This window comes from Triticum aestivum, chromosome 3A, assembly GCF_018294505.1.
Source record: "Triticum aestivum cultivar Chinese Spring chromosome 3A, IWGSC CS RefSeq v2.1, whole genome shotgun sequence".
In the NCBI taxonomy this organism is placed as follows: domain Eukaryota; kingdom Viridiplantae; phylum Streptophyta; class Magnoliopsida; order Poales; family Poaceae; genus Triticum; species Triticum aestivum.
The window spans coordinates 545284708-545303830 of NC_057800.1; the positions used below are offsets into that span (position 1 = coordinate 545284708).

General features: G+C 42.9%; 1 long non-coding RNA gene and 1 pseudogene across 1 annotated transcript; both read right to left on the minus strand.

Moving 5' to 3' along the window:
- Window positions 1-10837: 10837 nt before the first annotated feature.
- Window positions 10838-12413, minus strand: LOC123058594 (uncharacterized). The gene is made up of 2 exons (XR_006427242.1): window positions 12086-12413; window positions 10838-11322 (listed from the first exon to the last, which is right to left on the minus strand). It is a non-coding gene; the product is annotated as an uncharacterized lncRNA (long non-coding RNA).
- Window positions 12414-12865: 452 nt separating this feature from the next.
- LOC123056980 (monooxygenase 2-like) lies at window positions 12866-13703 on the minus strand (annotated as a pseudogene).
- Between the last annotated feature and the right edge of the window lie 5420 nt (window positions 13704-19123).

The window sequence follows — 19123 nt, forward strand, 5'->3', positions numbered from 1 at the left end:
ATACGTAAAATTACGAACGTAAAAACATACATAAAATGCGATATTTCTGGTCTTATATCCTATTTTTTTTGTTTTCTTGTATCAAATTTTGCGTAGTGAATCAATATGAATGTAACTATTTGTATTTCAAACGTAATTTATTTATGAAGTGGTCGTAAGATTACGTCGGGTGAAGAATAACTTATTCTGCACCTTGGGTGATGAATAGTAACACTATATATATATATCCATTCACCAAGAAAGTCAGTTCCGTCCATCTCCACAATTTTATTGGTGAAGTGTATAAAGATAAGGTTCCCAGTCTGCATCAGTAGGGAATGAATGGATTCCCATACAAGATATTCAGTCTTCTTGATAAAATACTGCAAAAGCTTCTGGGATAAGGTACCGAATCTTCCCTAGCAAAGTCTTTAAGGGGGAAGATTATGAGGTACGGTACCCCGATTTCCTCAATAAGATATCCACCGATGGCTTCGAGCATAAGCCACCAAGTCTTTCTCAGCACGATACCCCGATTGTTTCCGAACGCAAGCTGCCCAGTATTCTTTTGTATGACACTAATATAAGACATTAAATTCTGAATTGTCAGCATATGACAGTGCTTTCCAAGTGGCAGATCTGCAACAGTTGGTCTGAAACAAAAATCAGTCAGAGGTATGCCTCGAGAATCGGATATTAGTTCATTCAGTATGCTGCCAAGTCCATGCAAGTCTCTCAAGGAAGAATTCATGGTACACATCCGACAACCTCACCGGTTATTCAAGAAACAAAAACCAGTGGGTGATGCCATAATCAACAAGTCTTGAAGGAAAGACAACATTGAGACAATAATCTTGGCAGTGATTATAAAAATCAGCCTCACAAGGTGATATTATTAACCCTGTCACTGTCCGGCATAATCCACAACAGTATTGAGATCTGTATAACCACACGTGAGCCAGATAAGTATACTGAGGCTCAAAACATGAACCAGACCAAGGAATGATTGCCAGATATTGTACGTAACAGTATTCAGGGCCGCGAAAATAATCAAGGATATATACAAGGCCCTGTTCTTTCAGTTGAGGATCCAGATGAAGAAAGCAATAATGAAAGAGCAAGACCAACAATACAGGTATGACGGTTAGCATGTGAAAAATATGGATGCTCAAGACCGTCTTATTCCACGGCAACCCCAAGCAAAGATCCACCTAAGAGGTATAGTCCATTGTGGTATGGACCTCATAGCGAGGCAACCAACTCAGTCCACAATATGCTTAGAACTCTCAGCATTGAATACCCGAGTCTGTCCGGTCAGACTCATGGACAACTCAATATATTGACCTCAACACCCGCGATGGAGCATCGCATAGACTGTTATTCCCAGGGAGATACTGGCAAAAAGGAAGAATCAGTGTGAAAACATATACTTGGAGGATTGTTATCTCTCGCATAGGGGAAGCAATTAAAAGAATAGCCTGTGTGGATGGGATTCTTTGCCAAGATCGCCGCCAGTCAAGTCTGCAAATCTTATCATCAAGAGATGATGCATTTTTCTATCAGTCACGACAAGCGACAGTCCAACCTTTGGTACAACTTGGATACTCAAGATTGTGAAGCCAGTCAATATAAGTCAGAAACTCATGCAAGATGTCAGCATCCGTTAGCAAAACCTATATGATCCACATCAATATTTTGGAACCAGAAGGCATGCATATATTCGAGAAAATTGATGCCTAGATAAAAGAGATTCTTTGTTCCATGGGAATATATGTTCCCCAACTCCGTGGAATATTCTCGGTACTTGATACTAGAATAACATTTCCAGTAAGGGTCAATATCGAGAAGGACACCTATGTCAGAAGATCTTTCGGATGCTAGCTCAGCCAACGGATATGAAAAGAAAATTTGAGTCAGTATAAACAGGAACATATGAGGTACGTCCTATCAGAATGTCAGATGCGGCGAAGCAAACCACCCCAGGTCGAGAAAGTCAGTCAGATCCAATTCAGTGGAAATATTATATGAGAATAAACAAAAGAAACCTGAGTTGGAAACGGTTTCTTCAAATCAGAAAGATTATTTAACCCTGAGCAACCGAATCTCGAGGATGAGATTTCTTTAAGGGGGGAAGGTTTGTAACAGCGTGGATTTTTGCCCTTTTCTTTTTCCTTTGATTTTCTTGGATTTCCTGTTTTGTTTTGCTTTTCTGTGGCTGTGTGGTTCTGAAACTTGGGAATATCATGTCTTCCTAGGTTTCATAGTGGCTTGTCACCCTCATCATCATCCCAATATCATCTCATTTCCATCCTTGACCTAACCCAAAATTCTTTTGTTGGGAATATTCCTTTTCTGATAAAGGAATAACCCTTAAAACCCTAGGTTGTGAAGCAACCTATATTTTTGTCACTCCTAAAATTCCCAAATAATTCTCATAAATTGTTTGGGTACTATATTGCTCAAATATGGCAAAATATTTCATTGCCATGTTCAAAAATAATCCTCCAATAATTCATTTCCCATTCTGTCCTAAATGGCACATTGTGAAGCAAGTGCTATTTATATTTGCCCATTTGAACCCAAACTTCTTGGACAACTTTTACTATCCATATCATTGGCTCATGCCAAAATGCAACTCAATTTTCCTAGTAAATATTCCTGAGCAATGTTTGAAAGTTCCTGTCTGAGGGAAGTGATTGTGAAGGAAGTACAAGCTAGGCATATCCAAATGAGTTGAAATTTTGCAAGATCCTTAATATGATCAAATAATGACTCTCCGCCAAATATGAGCTCATGTAACTCATCTATGTAAGCCCAACCCCAAATCTTAGTTTCTGGTCAGATTTTCAGTTTGTGAAGCAACTATATTTTCTATTGCTTCAATTGAGCTGAAAATTTACCAGGACATGCTTCTATCTATATAAACTCCTCCCACAAAGTTTTACCTCAATTGGTTAATCCAATTGCCATGTGTAATTTTTCCAAGTTTCTGTACAGAATGAAGCTTTGTGAAGCAAGTGCCACTTTGGTGTTTCCAAATGGCATGAAACTTTTACAAAAGCTTCATATCATCATAAAACCCCTCCCTGCAAAATTTCAGCTCACAGAGATCAAGTATGTGAGTGCATCATCCAAATCCCCAATTCTGGCCAGTATTGCACTTTCTACTGCAACTACCATCTAAACTCCTCTTAGTCTGATGTTTGGTGATCAGCATCACCTTAGCATGTGATCATCATTAGACAAACTAGTTACTATGTTAACAAGCTGGTTTAACCATAAAGAGTTACAAACACCTTCTTACTGAATTACTTTTGGATCTAAGTGCAAATCTCTTATTTGCCCCTGGACCGATTCATTTCATCACTTGGACTAAGGGCACCAAGGTCCATCCACTGGACATGGTTGGCCATGCCAAAGAGCGCCGCTTGCGCCAGTGCGCGTGGTGATCACGCTGGCGTCATGGCTGCAGGCGTGCTCTGGTTTGTTCCGGCCACTATGCTCGTCTCCTCCCTCCTCGTCTCGACCTCAAACCTTGCCCAGGATCTCGCCCGTGCTCGACTGCGTCGCCCTGCATCGGTGCTTCGTCATGGTTCGCCATTAATGAGTCACAAACGCCATGCCCGTGCCATGTCCTGCCTCTGCCCGCCATTAAAGCTTGGTCGGGAGCTCGCCCGTGAGCTCGAGAAGCCTCCCCACGGCTATTTAAGCGTGCCCCGAGTCCCTCCGCACCTCACCAGCCTCTCCCCAAGCCTCCTCACCCACCAGAGCCCTCGGCCCTTTCTTCTTTTCGCCGGAGTTCGCCATGGCCGCCTCGGCCTCAGCATGGTCCTGGCCAAACCAAGCCTCCCCTCGCCGTTCCGAGATGTCCATCCCACTCAGCCGCCCACCCCCTCGCCTCTCACCGGAGATGGCCGCACCACCGAGTTCCACCACCGCCCCGACCGCCTCGGTCCTCTCTGTCCTCCTCTCCCCGCGGCCATTCTAGTCCTCCCCGGTTCCCTCTACTCCTCTGAATGGGTGCGCGGTCCTCCCCCGAGCCCGCAGGTGCCCTCAGCTTGACCAGAGGTGGCCGGAGTTGGTCGGGCTCATTGTCGGAGTCCGCAGCTTGTGTCCCTGTCCCCACGAGCCGTCGTCACCCTGCCTCTCCCCAGTGTTGCTGCTGCTGCTCCAGGAGGAGGCACTACACCGCCCGTACCCTCCGGTGGCCGCGCCCTGGCCGGATGTGGCCGGAGCCGGCTGGCCCCCTTGCCGCCCCTCCCCTGCTTCCTCTCCTCTGCTCACGGGAGCACATGAGCGAGAGGAAGGAGACGACCCGATCGCCCCCACCCCTTGCCAGCTCAGCGTAAGTGGACACGTATTCTCATCATACGTTTTCCTCTAAGGAAAGTGTACTTTCATTCTACTTCAGCCTTGAATACGTTTTCCTAGTTCTGGAAACGTATTCCTCTGAAAGGCCTTTTCTATTTTCAACCGCCAGGGACTTGTTGGTGATAAAGTCTTCACAAATTGGTCCCTGATCTTCAACTCCTCACAACTTTTCAACCGTAACTCCGATTGAGGTGAAACCAGCGCTCACTTCTTCGTCTCATTGAGCTCTATCTTTTGGTAACATTTTCACTAGGTGTTCTCACAGTGAAAATAACCATTTTGCCCTTGCCTCTAATCAGCCCCTTCTGAGAGAGAACCGTCCGACGTTTCGTTCCGCGGCTTCACCGCACTTCTTCCTGGAGTCTCCGTCACCCCAGGCAAGCCACAATACCCACTTGCATGATAGTCATGCAATAGCCATGGTTTTCAACTTGAATATTCATTAAATGTTTGCTTGCTTAAAATATGGTTATAATTATTGCGCAGAGACTAGGAGTAGATGTATTGGAGTGGTGGGGCGCCTTTATATGAGAATCCGAACTCTGTTACATTCACATCATGCTGGGTCTATTCTGCTTCTCCAATTAATTCCCTCTACATGCTAATTGAGGATGCATCATTGACCGTTCAACGTCTCGGGAACCGCTACCCTCTCCCTCCTTGGCATTCAAGCCATATCAATGTAAATGTGGGTCAAGAAGAGACTAGTTACTGTACTACATTGTGCACCGCGACCGTGTGGGGGTGCGACACGAACGACACAGACATGCTGTACTTGTTCCACTTTCTCGTTTTGAACTCGTGACTTGTAGTAACGCTCGGTTTTGAATATACTTTATAAGTTTGGTTGTTGCGTCAATATATACATCACTCCCTCCATGTAGGTTGGGTCGCTGAAGTCAAAATTAGACACAAAACACAATGGTGACGGACCAATCTACCTCCGTCCTGGTTTATTGCTCCCCATCGTAATCTGTGCCAAATTTTGACTATAAATTTGACTAACAAAAGGTTCATGCATGTCACCAAAATTATATCATTGAAAACTATGTTCAAATACAAATCAAATGATATAATTTTTGTTGACATTCACTAACATTTTGTCAGTTAAATCTTTGGTCAAAATTTAGCACAAATTACAAAAGGGACTAATAAACCAGGACCTAGGTAGTATTACACCAGGTCGAAGACAGTGATACTACAAATAATTAACGCCAAATAAGAGCAAGGGATCACACATGTCATTTACGACTGGAATAATAATGCCGTACACTAATAAAACATTAAGGCCACAAGGCGATGCAATGCTGGTTACAGGAGGCAAGAAGAAAGATGCATCCATCGACGACGTCCACCTCCTCGACTCAGGGCGCCGGCCCACCGAACGACGGCTAAGTAGCAACGGCTTTCATGGCCAGGTCGACGTGCTTTTGAACAATGGCATCCAAAGATTCCAACCGCTGGAAGAAGGCCAACGTCTTTCTGTCCTCGCTGGCCTTGTAGTGGACTATGTAGACGATTTCATCGTAGACGTGGATCTATAGATCGACGGTTTCTTGCATGGCAAGGCGCTACACGGCGAGCGCAGCCTCGGGGTGCACATTCTTCATTGCGACCTCTGGCAGCTGCAGGGCCACCAGTGCTTCGAAGAGTTCATCACCTTGGAGGCCGATGACGGTGGCAGGTAACGAGGAGCCTGGGCGCGGGGGCTGGACTAGTATGGCAAGATCTTCCGTGCGCTTCTTGACGATGGTGAACCTGCGGATGGAGTCGACCATCGTCTGGCGCATGCGAGAGGCGAAGCCAGCTTCGACGAAGGCTATGACACCGCGGTCGCCAACACCGTCTGTAAACGCTCCATGGTGCGGGGCCATAGGTCGGCGTCTTGGACAACCTGGCACAGCCGACTGTCGCACGCGTCCATTGATGCCATGGGTGCTTGTGGCTTCTGGTCACTTGGTCTTGGTCTTGGATTGGTGTGGGCAGTGTTGCACAAAGACTAGGAGTAGATGGATTGGAGTGGTGTGGCGCCTTTATATGATAGTCCAAACTGCGCTGCATTCACATGCTCCATTCTGCTTCTCCAATTACTTACTCCTACCTCTGCATGCTACTTGAATGCGGAGGCATCATTTACCATTCAACGTTTCAAGAACCGCTACCCTTTGTGTCGTTGGCATTCAAGCCGTATCAACATAAATGCATGTCAGGAGACGTTCCCGTCGATAACGAGGTGTCTGTGGTGACTTCGTAAATTTCAAGATGATATGTCGGCTCAGTATTTCGGAGGTGCTCATAGGCGTAGGGTGTGTGTGTGTGTGCATTCATAGGGGTGAGTGTATGCGCGTGTATATGAGCGCCTGCGTCTGTACTGTGTTAAAAAACATAAATGCGTGTCAAAAAAAGACTAGTAAGTACTTAGTATACTCAATATTGTGCACCGCGACCAAGGCAGAGAGGAAAATGAGAGAACTACGTATTTATTTACGATGTAGATTCACTCATTTTGCTCCATATGTACTCATTTAGGGTGTAGTCTAGTCACTTGTTGAAATCTCTAGAAAGGCAAATAATGTACTCCTTTCCGGGCTATACTAGCAAGTAGTGCTACAATAGCGGGCTTGATGTCTAGTAGGCAACCTTCTTCTTGTAGACATTGTTGGGCCTCCAAGTGCAGAGGTTTGTAGGACAGTAGCAAATTTCCCTCAAGTGGATGACCTAAGGTTTATCAATCCGTGGGAGGCGTAGGATGAAGATGATCTCTCTCAAACAACCCTGCAACCAAATAACAAAGAGTCTCTTGTGTCCCCAACACACCCAATACAATGGTAAATTGTATAGGTGCACTAGTTCGGCGAAGAGATGGTGATACAAGTGCAATTTGGATAGTAGATAAAGGTTTTTATAATCTGAAAATATAAAAACAGCAAGGTAACTAATGATAAAAGTGAGCGTAAACGATATTGCAATGCTAGGAAACAAGGCCTAGTTCATACTTTCACTAGTGCAAGTTCTCTCAACAATAATAACATAATTGGATCATATAACTATCCCTCAATATGCAACAAAGAGTCACTCCAAAGTCACTAATAACGGAGAACAAACGAAGAGATTATTGTAGGGTACGAAACCACCTCAAAGTTATTCTTTCTGATCGATCTATTCAAGAGTCCGTAGTAAAATAACATGAAGCTATTCTTTCCGTTCAATCTATCCTAGAGTTCGTACTAGAATAACACCTTAAGACACAAATCAACCAAAACCCTAATATCACCTAGATACTCCAATGTCACCGCAAGTATCCGTGGGTATGATTATACGATATGCATCACACAATCTCAGATTCATCTATTCAACCAACACAAAGAACTTCAAAGAGTGCCCCAAAGTTTCTATCGGAGAGTCAAGACAAAAACGTGTGCCAACCCCTATGCATAAGTTCACGAGGTCATGGAACTCGCAAGTTAATCACCAAAACATACATCAAGTGGATCACGTGATATCCCATTGTCACCACAGATAAGCACATGCAAGACATACATCAAGTGTTCTCAAATCCTTAAATACTCAATCCGATAAGATAACTTCAAAGAGAAAACTCAATCCATTACAAGAGAGTAGAGGGGGAGAAACATCATAAGATACAACTATAATAGCAAAGCTCGCGATACATCAAGATTGTGCGAATCAAGAACACGAGAGAGAGAGAGAGAGAGAGAGAGAGAATTCAAACACATAGTTACTGGTACATACCCTCAGCCCCGAGGAAGAACTACTCCCTCCTCGTCATGGAGAGCGCCGGGATGATGAAGATGGCTGCCGGAGAGGGATTCCCCCCTTCGGCAGGGTGCCGAAACGGGTCTGGATTGGTTTTCGGTGGCTTTGGAGGCTTGCGGCGGCGGAACTCCCGATCTAGGTTTCTTTCTGGAAGTTTCAGTATATATAAGAGGTTTTGGCGTTGAGAATAAGTCAGGTGGGGATCCCTGTCCACGAGGTAGGGAGGTGCGCCCGCCACCCTCGTGGGCAGCCCGGGACTCTTCTGACCCAACTCTTTTACTTCATGGCCTTCTTCTGGTCCAAAAATAAGTTTCATGAAGTTTCAGGTCAATTGGACTCCGTTTGATTTTCCTTTTCTGTAAAACTCAAAAACAAGGAAAAAAACAAAAACTGGCACTGCGCTCTAGGTTAATAGATTAGTCTCAAAAATCATATAAAATAGCATATAAATCTTTACCTAATATTAAAGGATGAAGGCTTTCATAGTTCTTCATAAGTCATCGCTTTATATCCGTTAATTTTGTGTTAACACAAAGATAGACGACTGAGATTTAAAAGCAATTTTTTCTATATAATACTATCTTTAAGGTTTCGTCTCGCGTATATATTGCGTAAAGTTTTCATCCGTCTCTCCCCGCATCGTTCCACCTTCCCGTTTTTCCCACACCTCGCACGATCACCGATAAAAAAACCTCCATAATAAATCATGACTCAATGGCCTCCGTCTCCTAACAGATTTGATTTCCTTTTTTATCTCGCCTGCTCCATAGTAAACAGATTTTTATAGGAGAGAAAGATTGTCACGTGAGTAATTTAGGAAAAGATAGAGAGAGACGGAGATTTTAACGGGAGTAATTGATAACCAGAAAGTCTCCCTGTAGGAAGTTTCTTTGAGATGTTTTCACGGAAGGGAATTAACTGACAGGGAGATTTGCGGGGGAAATAAAGTAGGATTCAATCATGGAGAACGCGGCTTGCCTGCTCCTCAACCAATGCTCACATGGGTGCACCCTACAGAAAAGGACCTGGCAATCAACCCTGCAAATTTGTTGGTTGAATCTGGAGTGAAGCCCCTTTAACAACGGCCACGGAAGAGCGAAGGGTTGTAAATTGGAGAGATGCCAAGCCATGGATGGGGCGCTGAGTACCCCCCCCCCCCCCCCCCCCCCCCGCCCCCCCCCCCCCCCCCCCCACACACACACACACACAACCCCACAACCCTAGTGTCAGGCCTCATAGGGACCTCACCGTCCGGGATGGCAACGACAGCAATGCGGCTGGAGGCCGATGCGCTCAAGAAGATCTCCACATAAGTGTGGTGTGCGTTGGCCTTTAAAGGAATCAAGTGCATCATGGTCAACCTGCTGTAGTGAAACACCATGCTTGGCTCCAGGGAGCACGAGCGACTGCCAGCAGAACCTCGTCGGGCAGAGATAACTTCCGGTTCGTCACCTCGGTGTGCTCCTCTACATCAATGCTCTGTTTCTGTCGCCATGGGAGTCCGTTGGTCGGCGCCGTATCGACTGGCACACTCGTGTTTCTCAGGGCAGGGTTAACCGGCGGCCAGCATGCAGCGTTGGTGGCAAACACATGAACAGAGGTATTGTTAAGCTGAATTAATGTATGCCCATGATTGGAATATCGTGAAGGCTGGGCACGGGAGCATGTAGGAGTCATGGCGGAAGTTTTGTAGCTGGAAGGCAATACAAGGGGAAGAAGATGCATACAAAAAGAGGAATCGTGAGAGTAGATGGGAACGGGAGTACAGATGGGAGTATTCCGTAACCATGAGAGATGACCATGTAGCCCTTTTTGACACGATAGTTTAGTTCGTAATTCATACCACTAATCTTCATTGACATCCGTACAACTATTTAAAGGGTACGGTGTACCAAAGCATTCCTAGATTTAATTTTCTGCTTGGCTGCATGCATCTTCATGATGCAGAGGCCGGGGGCATTGCCTTCATCTCCAAAAAAACTTAATATGATTGAGATTTAGTTTTTCTCATTTCTTGAATCAGTTTCAAAAGTATATAATGAAATTGTGTGTATTGGTTGTATACCTCAAACAGAAATGTATAACTAAGGTTTCTTCTTAATTTGCCAGTCTTTCTCCCGACTGTTCACAAGGTGTATATTGCCCATGGTATTCGCTAAGTCTGATGGAGTGTTAATTATCAAAAAGAAAAGTTTGATCGAATGTTTGAGATTAGACAACACTTTTTGAATGTCGGAAATAAGTATAGGTAACTGAAGCTTAACTTTTTATGGATTATGCTTGAAATAATTATTTTTTCTTTGGTAAAGTTAAAATTTCCAACATCACATATGTTTGTTTTGACAATTGTTGAGTTACTCATTCCCAGCCTGTGATAGGTAAGTGTTTGTATTGTCTTAACCTTTAACAATAAACATTTCAAAAAAACCTTTAACAATAATATCTTCAAGTTATTTTACTATATTTTGCTTGATACAGTTTAGTTATACTAGCAAAAATGCTCGTGCGTTGCAACGGGAGATAGAAAAATAGCTCGGGTCATCGTTGGCCGTTGCTTGCGGCACTTGCAGGGAGTAGGAAAGGAGGATGAAGAAGTGGATGGGACAATGGTGCGGGTGCGGCCGACATCGATGATGATCTGGTGATTCAGGATGGAGGCAAAGGCAGCATGGGAAGGGCAGATGACTTAGGAGAAACACATGGGTGGGGGTGGGATAGGAGGCATTTGATAAAAATGGCACACATTTCCTTTCATAGTACACTTTTCTTTGTCTTTGACAAAAAAGGCACATGTTTGAATATAGTTGGATAAAATGGCACAACTGAGTTCTCCCTCTATTTTGAGAAGTAGGACCACCCGCCATATTTCTTTGAACACTTTTGCACTTTGTCAATTCCTTTACATTGGCTTAGTATGGTTCGGTCAGAGGCCATCGTAATCGATTGAAGCGTAGGTGTTGCTGTGGCCTTTCCCGGCGCTCTGCCCGCCCCACACACTGCTACGTCGTCCCAAGTCATATTTCTTTGAACAATTTTGCACTTTGTCAATTCCTTTACACTTGCTTAGTATGGTTCGATCAGAGGCCATCGTAATTGATTAAAGCGCGGGTGTTGCTGTGGCCTTTCCCGATGCTCCGCCCGCCCCACACATTGCTACGTCGCCCCAAGTCTTCTCCCGTGTCTCCAAAACAATTGCTGCCAAAATTTGGATTGCATCAAAGACAAAACACATCAACCATACAATGCTACATGCAGCAGCTACAACCACCCATTGTACACAGCAAAGCAGCCAAAGCAAAACATCAAGTCAACTATTGCAAAACAGTAGAGGTAAAAAAGGTTAAGAAAATAGTTGTCACGACGAGAAGCCACTGTGCAGCTCCTCTCTTCACTACCATCCTGCTCATAAATTGTCTCTTGCCCCTCTACTCTACAGTCTAAATAAAGTAGAGAGCTTTACTGGGAATAAGAGAAGCTTACTATCTTTGCTTCTGAAGAAAAAACTCAATGCCCTTCACAATTGCATATGTGCAGTTTACAGTAAAGCGAAAACTTAGTTATGATTACCAAGAAGAAAACCACAATCAATAGATAAGCTAACAACGCAGCTATGAAAAAATCATGGACCCTTTTCAAGTTGAAGAAGTAGTAGTTCTACGCTGCAACATCTGGTGGGTTCAGAAATTATTTGAAGTTTTACATATATGATCCACTTCAAACAATTCAAGAAAATAAAAGCCTGATTCTGTCTTCAACACTTTGAAATTCTCAACCTAGCTCATCATATCATTATTTCTTACTGCACTTACGGGCAGGCTAGATGTATTTGATGGTACAGGCATGCTATACATACCATTCGCCTAACAAAGTATAGAAAGTCATCTTAGAAGTTTATTCTGCCAAGCTAAAATACTGTATGATGAATGAGATGCCAAAATTTTATTTGATTAGGGGTTACCTCTAGAAATAACAGCACATAAGAAGATAACTGCCTATGCCAGTTATGAAGAAATTCAGCTGCTATGACATTACCTATTGAGCATGACATTTATAAAAAAGAAGTGAAAAGAAAATAAAGTTACTGCTGAATAAAATAGGATATCTACAAATTTAACAGTATCGGCACTACATGTAAGGCCACATTGATTCAATTGATACGAATGTTCAGTCTAAAGCAGTAAAGCTTATAGCATGAAAGCTGAACATTGGATTAAAACAATGATGTGAAAACAACATTTTTTCCTCTAGATCCATAATCGTAGAAAAACATCCAATTGAAGGACTTTGTAATCCATATAAAAAATCCAGTATAAGCTAGCTTTGTTGGCATATATATGTGCACTTGCAGAACTATGTAATCCATATAAAAAATACAACATGCAATGGGAGGGACTTGCGTTGTTATCAGATGCATTGGCACTGTGCATATCCATACATTGCTATATGTACGATGAAATTAAAAAATTGTGAAGAGAAATAAATAGAATATGTGTATGTAGAAATATTACTGTTTGGGAGCTGCCTCGAGTGTTAGCCAGCGTGCAGCCGTTCCCGAACAGGTTGCACTCGCCGCCGTGCTTTGGCTCCGCAGCAGTGCATGCTCGAGCTGTTAGGCAACTGTTGGAATGCTGGTTTTCGCATCACGGCTCGATGCAGCCGCTCGCTGCGTTGCTGGCTGCCGCTGGTGTGCCGGTGCCGAGCCTTAATGCCATTGCCATCTGATGCGCATCGCCGGCTCTCACTCGCATGCCTCCGCCTCCCGTGCGCTGTCGCGAGCATCACACGTCTGCCTGCAGGAGTCGCTGCACCGCTCCTGGCCGTCACCACCATGCATCAACGGCAACCGCGTTCCCAAACAGCCCACGCGCCTTGGCCTACCTGGCCGCGAGCATCGCGTTCTTGGCACCACTGCAATGGGCCAAGGCCGCGTTGCACGCACCATCGTGCCGCCGTGCCACCACGAGCCGTTTTGCCGCCCAAGTGCCCAGGCCACGCCGTCCAGCAAGAACTTGGGCGGGAAACCATGGCCGTCGGGGGTAACGCGCGAGGGCCGGCGTGGCCGAGCGCCCGACGGCTTGGTGAGCCCCAGCCATCTTGCCACCACGGAGTTGATCCCGTCACAGCCGACCAGCACCTTTGCCCGGAGAGTCGAGCCGTCAGCGAAGTGGAGCATCTTGGCGCCGTCGCCGTCGCCGTCGTCGATGGACACGATCCTGGAGGAGTAGCGGATGGTGCCCGTCGGCAACTCCGCCGCCAGGACCTACAGCAGCATGTCCCGCCTGACGCAGCGGAACTCGTCCCTGAAGTCCACTTCCTTCGCTATCTCACCCGTGGACGCTGACATGACGCGCAGCCCTTGGATGTGCAGGTGGAGCTTCCTGATCTGGTTCGGCGTCGAGCGCGCGGAAGGCGTTGGGCCAGGTGGCGAAGGCGAACCCCGAGGCCCGGAGCGCCGGGGACGACTCCAGCACCACACTCCTCACCCCTTTCCCGTGCAGCCTGAGCGCGGCGGCGAGCCCGGTGAGCCCGGCTCCCACGATCACGATGTCCTCGCCGGACTCCCCTTGCCGCTGCATGCTTGCTGCCGCTGCTGATAGCAACGAGGTCGAGGCCACGTAATCGGTGGACTTTCGGAAGAGAGCGCCTGTTGACACGAATCAACCAACCAATCTAGCTAGAGCTAATTAGTACCACCTCGTTTATATTACGATTTTGTCTATACGAATCGTAAAAACGTATTATGACTGGACGAAAGCGTATTGCGACGGTGAACCCACAGAGTCAATCCGTGCTTTATTATGAAAATTAGGGATAAACTAGCAAAAGAGCCCGTGCGCTGCAACGGGGTAACAAAAATTATATTTCACCAGTTATCACAATTGCTCCGTCCACTCATTGTCATCGACCTATTCATCCTTTCGCCCTTTTGCAAGTTTTATTATGTACACGAGCTTGTGGTTTTCATCATCATACTGAGCAAATGCCAGTTAGAAATGAGAGGTGGAGGTTAAAGGCTACTTTAAGTGTCATCTTAATGACTGGAGCCTCGATCTGTTTTACTCAGAGTGCCTTACTCAAATGAATGCAACGTAAAAAAATAGTCCGTTGAAAGAATTTTTCAGGTATGCATGTATATATATATATATATTTAAAATGTATACACATTTTTTCTCAGGAATTTTTCATATATAACATGTTATATTTTGAGTTAGTGTCTGATAGTTAAATATTTTGAAGAGTATTTTAATCTGTTAGAATGCAATGCCTTCAACGTGGTTGATCCCATGATGATGATCTCGACTACTCCGCTCGCAGTTGACATTGAACCACGCCATCATAAGTGAATGTCTAATACTCCCTCTGGTCCTTTTTACTCTGTATATTAGAATTCTCTGAAGTCAAACTTTACAAAGTTTGACCATATTTATATGGAAAAATATCAACATCTGTTGTGCTAAAGTTATATAATATGAAACTTTAAGTCATGACACATTTATTGATATTGATTTCAGATTGTGAATGTTGGTACTTTTTTCTGTAAAGTTGGTCAAATTTTACGAGGCTTGACTTCAGGCAAATCTTATATGCGAACTAAAAAGGACCGGAAGGAGTACTTTTAAAACTAATCTCCTCAAGTTGGACGTGAGAGTCGCCCTTCCCGTTCTACGGCTTACACCTAGTCCATACGCTCGTCCCTCATATACCCACTCATTTTTAAATTGTACATATTGTTTTTCAAAATGCATCAGCCTTCCATTTGAAACACAAAAAGACTTTTTAAATCACATGGACCTTTTTAAAGAGCATAAATATTTTTTAAATTACGGATATTTGTATGTATGTGAACACCTTTTAGAATTACATGAACATTTTTTGAGAAAGGGTGAACATTTTTCAATTTATATGAACATTATTTTAATACGTGAAAACTTTTCTTAAAACCACACTAACAATTTTAAATGCATGAACGATTTTTAAAAATTATATAACATTTTCAATAGGCATATATAAACACATTTTAAATGTGTCACTCATATTAATTGGATTTCGAGTGTGATCAGGTTACACGCAGGTGCCCAAGTTTATTCTCAAAGATTTACTCATCTTTCCGGCAGCGTCGCATTTTGATCGCACATGCATGTCCATGCCCGGCACCCCATGCTTCTTTCCGAGGCTTAGTTAATTTCCTCGTTTCTCTTAAGCGAACCCCCTGTTTATTTATTGATGCCATGGCTTGTTGATTGTGGTAACTCACGTGTATATAAATAGGTGTGATTTGATATCAAAAAGCAATGTGGGACTATGACTTACAATACTGGCCTTATACTTTTTTGCACAAAGACAAATAGCTCAGTTGGTGGCATTCTTAAAAGTTGTTACATCAGCACATCAGGACCAGTTGGCCCATAACACACTGGCGAGGCCCAGCTTGGCGACAGACGTACGAAAATTACCCGGGACCAATCGACGACGTACATACAGAGAAGCGCTAGCTAGCTGTTGACGTATACGAAACCTATTTTTATTTTAAGCTAACCACTACCCCCACAGGACCAGCTGGCCCATATAACTTTATTTAAAAAATAGGCCCATATCACGTGGATTTAGGCCCAGCTGGGCGACGCAGCAGGGATAACGATTCAAACACCAGAGCTAGTTGGGGATGCAGTAAGATTAATACCACCTTGTCAGATAGAAAAAGATAGATGAGACGGACGGACAAAAAAACTGAAAGCGTAAATTCACGTGAAGAAACGTATTGTGACAGTGAATCCACGGAGTCAATCCATGATTTATTATTAGGGATATATATATATATTAGAGAGAGATTAGGGAGAGACTTATTCTATAGAGCAGAAATGATGGGATAAGTTAGTCACAAGTGCTCTTATAATAACATATCCTACGTATCTTGAAAACTGGTAATGTGATTAGAAAAAAATGGTAGTACACGACCATCATCAGTGGAGGTACAACATATCTTTTTGTGGTGCATAATTTATTGCAATGCGAACTTGATTTTTTTAAAGGGTCAAATCTGGTCTTTTTTTAAAATTGGTTATTTAGCAATATTACCAAATATACAACCCTTCCTCGCGCTCCCTCCCCTATCATTTTTCATATTATATTAGCTAGATAGGAAGGATTTGTTTTTCCCGTTGCAACGCACGAGCATTTGTGCTAGTGCATATAAAACATCCAAGGTTGATAATATAATGGCATGGAACATTCAAAAATTATAGATACGTTGGAGACGTATCAAGCATCCCCAAGCTTAATTCCTGCTAGTCCTCGAGTAGGTAAATGATAAAAACAGAATTTTTGATGTGGAATGCTACCTAACATATTTATCCATGTAATTCTATTTATTGTCGCAAGAATATTCAGATCCATAAGATTCAAGACAAAATTTTAATATTGACATAAAAATAATATTACTTCAAGCATACTAACTAAGCAATTATGTCTTCTCAAAATAATATGGCCAAAGAAAGGTTATCCCTACAGAATCATATAGTTTGGCTATGCTTCATTTTCGTCATACAAAAATGCTCTCATCATGCACAACCCCGATGGCAAGCCAAGCAATTGTTTCGTACTTTAGTAATCTCAAACTTTTTTTAACTTTCACGTAATAAATGAGTGTGAGCCATGAACATAGCACTATGGGTGGAATAAAATATAATGATGTGGGTTGTGTGGAGAAGACAAAAATGAGAAAGTCTCATATTGACGCGGCTAATCAACGGGCTATGGAGATTCCCATCAATTGATGTCAATGCAAGGAGTAGGGATTGCCATGCAACAGATGCACTAGAGTTATAAATGTATGAAAGCTCAACAAAAAGAAACTAAGTGGGTGTGCATCCAACTTGCTTGCTCACGAAGACCTAGGGCATTTGAGGAAGCCCATTGTTGGAATATAGAAGCCAAGTTCTACAATGAAAAAATCCCACTAGTATATGAAAGTGACAAAACAAGGGACTCTCTATCATAAAGATCATGGTGCTACTTTGAAGCACAAGTGTGGAAAAAGGATAGTAGCATTGTCCCCTTTTATTTATTTTTTATTTGGCCTTTCCCTTTTTTTATTTGGACTTTATTTTTTCTTCCTTTTTTGGGACAATGCTCTATTAATGATGATCATCACACTTCTATTTATTTACAACTCAAAGATTACAACTCAATACTAGAACAAAATATGACACTATATGAATGCCTCCGGCGGTGTACCTGGATGGGCAATGAATCAAGAGTGACATGTATGATAAATTATGCATGGTGGCCTTGCCACAAATATGATGTCAACTACATGATCATGCAAGGCAATATGAGAATGATGATGTGTGTCATGATGAACGGAACGCTGGAAAGTTGCATGGCAATATATCTTGAAATGGCTATGGAAATGCCATAATAGGTAGGTATGGTGGCTGTTTTGAGGAAGATATAAGGAGGTTTATGTGTGATAGAGCGTATCATATCACGGGGTTTGGATGCACCGGTGAAGTTTGCACTAACTCTCGAGGTGAGAAAAGGGCAATGCATGATACCGAGGAGGCTAGCAATGATGGAAGAGTGAGAGTGCGTATAATCCATGGACTCAACATTAGTCATAAAGAACTCAAAACTTATTGGAAAAATCTACAAGTCATCAAAAACCAAGCATTACGCGCATGCTCCTAGGGGGATAGATTGGTAGGAAAAGACCATCGCTCGTCCCCGACCGCCACTCATAAGGAAGACAATCAAAGAACACCTCATGTTTCAAATTTGTTACATAATGGTTACCATACGTGCATGCTACGGGACTTGCAAACCTCAACACAAGTATTTCTCAAATTCATAACTACTTAACTAGCATGACTCTGATATCACCATCTTCATATCTCAAAACAATCATCAAGTATCAAACTTCTCATAGTATTCAATGCACTCTATATGAAAGTTTTTATTATACCCATCTTGGATGCCCGTCATATTAGGACTAGTTTCATAACCAAAGTAAACTACCATGCTGTTTTAAAGACTCTCAAAATAATATAAGTGAAGCACGAGAGTTCATCTATTTCTCCAAAATAAAACTACCGTTGTGCTCTAAAAAGATATAAGTGAAGCACTAGAGCAAATGACAAACTACTCTGAAAGATATAAGTGAAGATCAATGAGTAGTCGAATAATTATGTAACTATGTGAAGACTCTCTAACATTTAAGACTTTCAGATCTTAGGATAATATCAAACAGCAAGCAAAACTAAATAAAATAAAATGATGCTCCAAGCAAAACACATATCATGTGGTGAATAAAAATATAGCTTCAAGTAAAGTTACCGATGAACGAAGACAAAAGAGGGGATGCCATCCGGGGCATCCCCAAGCTTAGGCTCTTGGTTGTACTTGAATATTACCTTGGGGTGCTTTGGGCATCCCCAAGCTTAGTCTCTTGCCACTCCTTATTCTGTACTCCATCGAATTTTTACCCAAAACTTGAAAACTTCACAACACAAAACTCAACAGAAAATCTCATGAGCTCCGTTAGTATAAGAAAATAAATCACCACTTAGGTACTATTGTGAACTCATTCTAAATTCATGTTGGTGTAATATCTACTGTATTCCAACTTCTCTATGGTTCATACCCTTCGATACTACTCATACATCAATCAAAATATGCAAAGAACACAAAGAAAACAGAATCTGTCAAAAACAAAACAGTCTATAGCAATCTGAAGGTTTCGAATACTTCTATCACTCCAAAAATTCTGAAATAAATTGGTGGACCTGAGGAATTTGTCTATTAATCATCTTCAAAAAGAATCAACCTAACCGCACTCCAGTAAAAAATGGCAGCTAATCTTGTGAGCGCAAAATTTTCTGTTTTTTACAGCAAGATCGCAAAGACTTCACCAAAGTCTTCCCAAAGGTTCTACTTGGCACAAACACTAATTAAAACATAAAACCACATCTAAACAGAGGCTAGATGAATTATTTATTAG